The sequence below is a fragment of the Asterias rubens genome, chromosome 18 (genome assembly GCF_902459465.1).
Source record: "Asterias rubens chromosome 18, eAstRub1.3, whole genome shotgun sequence".
Classification (NCBI taxonomy): Eukaryota; Metazoa; Echinodermata; class Asteroidea; order Forcipulatida; family Asteriidae; genus Asterias; species Asterias rubens.
Window position 1 is genome coordinate 5,313,121 of NC_047079.1, and position 9,150 is coordinate 5,322,270.

Sequence of the window (9,150 nt, forward strand, 5' to 3'; positions counted from 1 at the left end):
TGTTCACTTAAAAACAAGAAACTTAATGATGGACTTTGTTTTGATAAGAATGTTATGCCAGTCACTATCTGCTCATTGTGATACGACAAATCAAAACAACTGCAGTTGTTTTGATTTGTCGTTTTATTGAATATTTATATCCCCAGTTAACTGGGGATATAAATATTCAATAAAATGAAAAATTGGGTTCAAGATTTAAATCTCTTATTCTCATATCTTTATACAACACCAATGCAGATCAGGGTCAATTAGAGCAGCGCTCAGTTCGTGCCTAATAAATACTCCACTTCAAGACCGCCTTACCAATAGGCCTACCTACCCACATCAGTCTGTCCCTCATAAATTATTATGTTGTCAATTGACATTTGTTATCGTGAAAATGTTCATATTTGGTAATAAAAGAAAGCCTGACAAAAAAACAAAAACCAAACGCAACTTTCACGATGCGCTGACTGCTTTTGTCATCAATAATATTGTATTCAGGTAAGAATAAAAAATAACATTATGAACGGATTTCTTTTTCTCTACAGAGAGACGATTATAATATATCATATTTAAAAACAAAAAAAATCCAACCATAATTCTAACCTGGGATCATTGCAGCCAAATCTCGACGACCTATTTGAGCCAATGCACTTCTCAACCATTCTACCGCTTCTCCATCATCAGCTTGCTGCTCACTCAACCAAGAAACTAACATCTGATGAGCCTGTTCTTCTGGGTTGCTCTCAGCGAGACGTTCAAACTTGCCAATCTCTGCTGGTCTGAACTTAAGCTTGTCTGCGAGTTGCTGCCAGTCCTTGCAGAGCTTTGCCGCTAAAATCCGTAGGAGTGTCTCGTCTACTGCTTAAGGCCAAAACATTTTAGAGAATAAAACACTAATGAACAATCTTATATTGGAAGCTTCCTCTTCAGTCCTTCTTAATGAGATTAATGTCATTTTTTTACACAAATTAGTCAATAGGGATCGGTAAACCTCTAATGTAAAAATTCGTTTTCCAATCTTATGAACGTTGGCTCTATAGAATGTCATCTGCTCAATCCCACCATCTTCCTTGCACAAAATGAACCTGCCTATAGTCGTTCAAGGAAGTTTCAGCTGAACGTATTTTCAACCGGAAGTTGTCCCCATTATCCAAAGTGTAAGAACTTCTAATAATTATAGCTTACAAAATGACACAATAACCAAGAATATTGAGCATAACACCATAAAAACCATGCAAAGATCCTGGCCATTTTGCATCATTGTTTCATACAAAAGACAACAAAAATTATTATGGAAAATCAAATTTATTTATTTATTTATTTATTTTAAATCTTTGGACATAATTCTTTGTTGGCAGGGGCCGTCCAGGGTAAGGCAAAAGTTTTAAAAGCTGTCATCAAAGCGATGCGCCCTCCCATACCCCTCCATCAAAAAACATACATGTTACAAAAATACAGAAAATAAAAGCATGAATTTTAAAAATGTAGATAATAATATATAAAAGTACAAAACGCCACATTAAATTAAAATCATTAAACACCGAGCTGGCACAAACATTATGGCAAGATAATGACAATAGATCAAAGCTGAACGCTGGTAGACAAACCAAAATATCACCCATAAAATTATTAAGAAACAAACCAAGCAAGTACACATGTACAACAAATACACATGTACAACAAATATGGGACGAATGTTAAAATAGAGCGACATTATAAGAACAAAAACACTATATAGCAGCTGTGGAAGATTGGCAGTAACAGATTAACCCTAAGAACTAAAATGGTCACGTAAATTACATTTGAAAAGAATCTAAGTGACGACAATAATCAAGCTTGAACAAAACAATGTCACTGAATTTGAGATTTCGTTAGATTAAATGTTCCTTGGTTTCATTTTATTGTAGATCAATCAATTAAAAGATCTAAAAAAGGACGAATTTCAATTGACTGTGTGGAGAAAAACAAGACAAAGACTGACACGTCATGAAAATGCACTACTCACGTGTTGGGGCGCCACCAAGCAAACCTTCTGCTAGTGTTAGATCAATGTTTGTCTCCGGTTTAATGCCAAGATCAAGAAGAGTCAAAGCGTCACACAACTGGGAAAATAAAGGGGGGAAGGAACTTTTGTAAAAGTACTATGAACGATGGTCCTTGAATTCTTTTGTTTCTGCTTGGATTACTTCCGTTGTTTTCAGTGCGGGTTTCATTCTTGTTCTATATCTTCGCAGATCAACTTTTTCTTTTCATAATTTATTTCAAGATATAACACGAGCCGTCGTTGTAACCATCCAGTATTTGTTATTCCATTTTGTAACCTTTGTGAAAACAACTCTTGGTCTCATCTTGTCCCTTCCCTGCAAGTGAGATAAAACGCACCACTGTGATTCATTTAGACAAATTTATAAATTCAAAGGTGAATGGTTCATAAATCAAAATTAGTATTACGTAGACCAATACCTTGAACCTTTTGTTGTTTGTGTACAGATTTTGCAATGCAGGACGAATTGCCAACTTCCTGTGAATGATGTGTTTCAGGTCGGAGACGGTTGTTTTATGATCGAGTCGTAAACAGAGGGTTTTGGGGTTGATGGGCGTCTTGATAAAGATCTGTATCATGTGAGTAGTGTCTTTGCTTCTATTGGATGAGGCTTCGTCTCTGTAGAGATAAGAATAAGAATTTTGATATTTTAATGAAAATACCTCAGTACCTCAATTATTGCTGATAACAAAGATTGCATCATAAATAAGTACACGTTTAGAAAAAAAATCTTTCGTATAGCAATGAGCTGAAAAGCATTAACATTTGCTAACGGATGTTTTTGTCTCATTGACTCGAGTTCTTGCATAAAAAATAAGCATCGTCTCAGTTCCCTAGATGGTTACAAAGGTTGGAAAAGTCTTACGCCATGCACAGAGTGACTGCTTTTAAACCTCGGTTTGCTGTGGCGGCAAAAGCTTGGAACTCCTTGAAACTTCATATAGTACGCCTTCCCTCTACTCTCGATATTCTGTTCGGGTGAATGCACCAAAGCTACGGTACCTTTTTGCTTGTGCTCCGCATTGTTCTTTGCCCAATGATGAATCTGACGTGTTCGTCTTGGTGTCTTGATGCTGTCCCGATGTCTTTGTCCTCTCTGCTAATGCAGACTTGAAAGCTGCCTGTCTACTCTTCTTGATTTTGTTCTTCCTCTCTACCGGTTTTGCCCTGGAATGGTCATAGACGACCCTTAACCTCTTCCGGTCTTCATACCACTGTTTTAGAGATGGCTGAGACATGTTGGTGATGCTTTGGGTAGTAATCACTGAAGAGAGATCAATACTCAATATTCTGAAAATTTAAGTAATTTTAGTAAAATTCAATATAATTTTGTAATTAAATTTCTTAAAACGGTTTATGCTGACAAGATTGCAATTCACATTTCCTACTTATTCATTTATTTATTTTTTAAAGTGTATTTTATTTTACTTTATTTTATTTCCCCCTTTTTGGAGTCAAGTTTTTGACTCCATAAAATGGCCGACAGTGTTAGTTCACCAAGTAAAGGGAAAACCATACACTTAGAGGCATATTGTGTGTATCATTATATTCTACTTTTACACATTTTTCTAATCACATCGATTTCATAACAAACGAATCAAATGCTTTCACAACAAACGTTTGTCATGGACCAACTCGACCGATCCAAGGCAACGTGTTCCTTTAACATACATGGCCCATCTAAACCCAAAGGACTTGCACACTTACATCAAACTCATAAATGAGTAACAAAACAAGTTTATAGAAGATTGTTGTAAACTTGTGTTGTTTATCGATCCTCTCCTGAAAAAAGACCTATAAACTAGTTCAGGATAACATTACAAGGAGTATATCCATTTTCTTTCGCACATAAAAGTATTCAGAACTCTTATGTCTAGAAGGTTGGTTTAAAAATTATTATTTAAACCGGGGACGAAGATGGCTTATTAGCATAAATGGGCATATCTAAACACAAAAGACTTGCGCACGCACACCATGCTTTAAAATCTTGTTGTTGGTAGACTTGTTTTGCTTATCATCTCCCAGGATTACAACGGTTAATATTGTCTATTTGCTTGCGCACATAACAATATTAGGAACTCTATGCCCAGGTGTGGCAGTCCAAAGATGAACTTTTTACCAGGGAAGAATGTGGGATTATTAGCATAAATGGGCGTATCTAAACCCAAAAGACTTGCGCACGCACACCACGCTTTAAAATATTGTTGTAGACTTTTTGTTTGTTAATCCCCTTCTGAAAAAAAGCTGCATTCTAGTTCAGATTTATATTGCAAGGGTTATGTCCATTAGCTTGCACAAATAATAATATTAAGAACTCTGTGTATGCCAAGTTGTGGCAGTCCAAAGATGAGCCTTTTACAAGGGACGAAAAGGTGGCTAATTGACATAAATGGGCGTATCTAATCCCCAAAGACTTGCGCACGCACACCACGCTCATTGTAGATTTATATCATTAAAGGGGAAAAGTCCCTTAAAAACCAGGGTGCGTGGTGTGATCCCTGAGTAGCTACCTTTTACCTCAGGATAACGTTACAAAGGCTTTGTCAATTGTCTTACGCAAATAACTACCTCAAAAACACTCGAAGTCACTGTGAGATTGCACAATGCCAATGGGAAAGTCCCTTAAAAAGCCCATGTGGTGGGATTAATAGTTCACTAATTGACCTAGTCTGAATAGCGCATCAACGGTCTGAAGGTGCTAGAACAAACAACAACATTTTATACAATTGTTTAACATTTTTTTAGTATTATTTACGAGACTAATTATGGTTTAAAAGGTGCGGCGCATTCAGCGAGATTGCCCGGTAGCTATAGAGACAGTTCGAATCCTATATTTTGGCATGGCTCGCAAACATTATAGTAATATGTAAAATTTAGTTTAGTTGGTAAGACACTATTCTAGAATTGCAATGGTCGTGGGTTCGAATCCAACCCGAGTAATGCCTGAGATTTGTTGTTATTCGCATGACTCGGAAAAGTACAGAGTATACAGTACTAACCACACATCGGTGTATATGGATAAAAAATAGAATGAATATTCTTTATCCCCGATGCAAACTTAACACATCCGCTTTATTTGTCTGGAATGATAGAAAGAGATAAAGCAGGCAGTGATTTCACGTTGAAGATCCTGGACACTATTGGTAATTACTCAAAATAATTATTAGCATAAAACTTTACTTGGTAACGAGTATAATGGGGAGAGGTTGATATAAAACATTGTGAGAAACGGCCCCCTTTGAAGTGACGTAGTTTTCGAGAGAGAAGTAATTTTCGAGACCTCAGATTCAGAATTTGAGGTCTCGAAATCAAGCATCTGAAAGCATACAACTTGTGACAAGCATGTGGTGACAAGGGTGTTTTTTTTCTTTTATAGTTATCTCGCAACTCCGACGACCAATCGAGCTCAAATTGTCATGCATATGATGAGATACACCAACTGTGAAGGCTAGTCTTTGACAATTACAAATAGTGTCCAGGCTCTTTAAGTGAAGACAATGCATTAGCCATAAATGGAGTGTGGGTAATTGTCTATTCTATAAATATGTAATGTAATAATTGTATAATAATAATACACATGTATAATAATAAGTGTGTATATTATATACACACCCTCTCCCTCACTCTTCGAAAAGCAAAATATAGAATTAGTATCATCCAAAGTGTGACACGATTGTTTCCAACTCAAAACCGAATAGAATCATAAAAGATTGTTTTAAAACTTATCATCTCCTGAATAAGATACCTACTACTAGTTCAGGATTACAAGTCCATGTCCATTTGCTTGGGCACATAACAATAAGCAGCTTTATGCCAAGGTGTGGCGGTCCAAAGATGATTTTTTTTTTACCAGGGACGAGAAAGTCCCTGGGCGTATTATAAACCAAAACGATTTATGCACGTACGCCACGCTCATGTTTTTCTTCAAATTTACATCACAAAGGTTATATTATCAACTGGCTAACGCACATAAGTACCTAAAAAAAACACTTGAAGTAACTGTGATTTCACAATGCCAACGGGAATGTCCCTTAAAAAGCCCGGGTGGTGGGATTAATAATTAATTAATTGTCTTTATTGTGCACGTAGATAAACAAATACGGTGCTTTAACAAACAACAACATTTTATAACTTTTTTGAAAAGAAGTATTTGATTCATGAGACCAGTAAGGGTTCACAAATTAATACAAGGTATGGCGCAATCAGCACCCATTGCACACTACAGGAACACCAAAGGCAAACACATACTTTTAATAGCGATTTACTGGAAATTCATAGATCGTGATGTCATGTGACACGTAGTGGCATCATGAAATCCAAACTTATAACGCATGGGTGTCTGTTTACTTTAGCAACAGACATCAACTTAAAAATACAGTTTGAACTGGTTTTTTTTAGCGACGCTAGAGGGCGTTCGAGTATTTAATGACGTCATACTTAACCTTTATAAACAACTTACATTTGCTAAAACGGTCCACATCGTTGAAAGCAATTTAAAAAAATGTACAACAGACTTCAAATTTCAATAAACCACGAAGGAAAAACCACAACAAAATGTTTAGAACCTTGCAATTTGACTACAATGACGTCATATTGACGTCACCCTTTCTAAATTTACATTTGAAAGGTATTTTGTCCATTGGCTTACGCTAATAGGAACTACGTCTGTATTTGTTTGGATTGATAGAAAGAGATAGAAAGAGGCATCGAAATCAAGCATCTGAAAGCACACTACTTCGTGTGAAAAGGGTGTTTTTTTCTTTCATAGTTATCTCGCAACTTGGACGACCAATCGAGCTCAAATTTTCACAGGTTTGTTATTTAATGCATATGTTAAGATACACCAACAGTGAAGGCTAGTCTTTGACGATTACCAATAGTGTCCAGTGTCTCTAAGTGAAGACAAATGCATTAGCCATAAATGGAGTGTGGGCAACTGTCTATTCTATAAATATATGTAATAATGTAGTTGTATAATAATGTATAATAAAGTGTGTATATATACAAACCCTCTCCTCTCACTCTTCGAAAAGCAAAACATAGAATTAGTACATCCCAACCTTTGGTGCAGGAATTTTAAAGCCTACACCGCATCCACTAACGAAAGCTTTATAAAACCGTTGCTCAAAGATAAAGTGTGATACGGTCGTATCCAACTCAAGACCGACTGAATAGAATCACAGAAGATTGTTGTAAAACTTGTTTTGTGTATCCTCTCCTGAAAAAGTCACATAGGCCCACTAGTTCAGGATTACAAGTCCATGTCCATTTCCTTGGGCACATGACAATAATAAGCAAATTTATGCCAAGGTGTGGCAGTCCAAAGATGATTATTTTTACCAGGGACGAGAAAGTCCCTGGGCGTATTATAAACCAAAACGATTTACGCACGTACGCCACGCTCATCATGTTTTTCTTCAGATTTACATCACAAAGGTTATATTATCAACTGGCTAAAAACGCACATAAGTACCTTAAAACACTTGAAGTAACTGTGATTGCACAATGCCGACAGGAATGTCCCTTAAAAAGCCCGGGTGGTGGGATTAATAATTAATTAATTGTCTTTATTGTGCACGTAGATAAACAAATAAGGTGCTTTAACAAATAACAACATTTTATAACTTTTTTGAAAAGAAGTATTTGATTCATGAGACCAGTAAGGGTTCACAAATTAATACAAGGTATGGCGCAATCAGCACCCACTGCACACTACAGGAACACCAAAGGCAAACCCATACTTTTAATAGCGATTTACTGGAAATTCATAGATCGTGATGTCATGTGACACGTAGTGGCATCATGAAATCCAAACTTGTAACGCATGGGTGTCTGTTTACTTTAGCAACAGACATCAACTTAAAAATACAGTTTGAACTGGGGTTTTTTAGCGACGCTAGAGGGCGTTCGAGTATTTAATGACGTCATACTTAACCTTTATAAACAACTTACATTTGCTAAAACGGTCCACATCGTTGAAAGCAATTTAAAAAAATGTACAACAGACTTCAAATTTCAATAAACCATGAAGGAAAAAAACACAAAAAAATGTTTAGAACCTTGCAATTTGACTACAATGACGTCATATTGACGTCACCCTTTCTTAATTTACCATTTAAAGGTATTTTGTCCATTGGCTTACGCTAATAGGAACTACGTCTGTATTTGTTTGGATTGATAGAAAGAGATAAAACAGGCAGTGAATTCACATAAAGTAAAGACAAATGCATTTAATGGAGTGTGGGAAACTGCCATATAAAATAATGTGTAATATAAAACATGTATAATAATACATACCTATAGTGTAGTGTAGTCTAATTCACAAACTTCGAACTTTTAGAATTTAAAACCCACACCGCTTTCACTTACGATAAAGATATCGTCCTCACTGCGTAATGTAAACTATTCACATTGAATGTGTGATACGTTGTTTCCAACTCATCAACTAAAGACCGACTGAATAAAATCAGTAATAAAGCTGGTGTGTATAACAACACCTTGCTTAATACTTGGCAAGGAAACTAGGGTTTTGTTAGCCTTGTCCAAGGCTAGGGTTCGGTGGGTGGAGGACCAAACTGTAGAATCTGGGCGGAGAAGTAACTCCGCAATAAACAACTTTGAAATAATACAGATTTAATAGATTCGTATTTGCGTGTCTATCCTAAACGTACAAACCGACACCACACAATCATTATGAAAATAATGTGGAATATACCATAATTTTTTCGGGTGTTTTCAAAAGGTTGGTCTTGAGAATGAATTACTTACCTGTAAGAACTAAAATCTGCCTTGTTGAAATCGACTGTCCTTCAGCGCAGCTGGTAAGAACACGGTTCAGACTGGACTCGCTGACTTGTTCAAATCAAGATCAAACCTCAACCTCAGGAAGTTCTGGTTTAGCCAGCGAGTGGTAAATTACTGGAATATTCTCCCTAGAGAGGCAATTGAAGCTTCAAGTGTGAACACTTTCAAGGGACATGTATGTGGACAAATTCCTAAAGAACGTCGGGGGCTCTACATAAGCTTATCTCAGCTGTCTGCCCCAGTAACCAGAACCACCTTCTCCTCCCCTGTTGTGTGATGGCGTCGGTGGATTCATAGTAAGTTCTTCTCCCAATCAA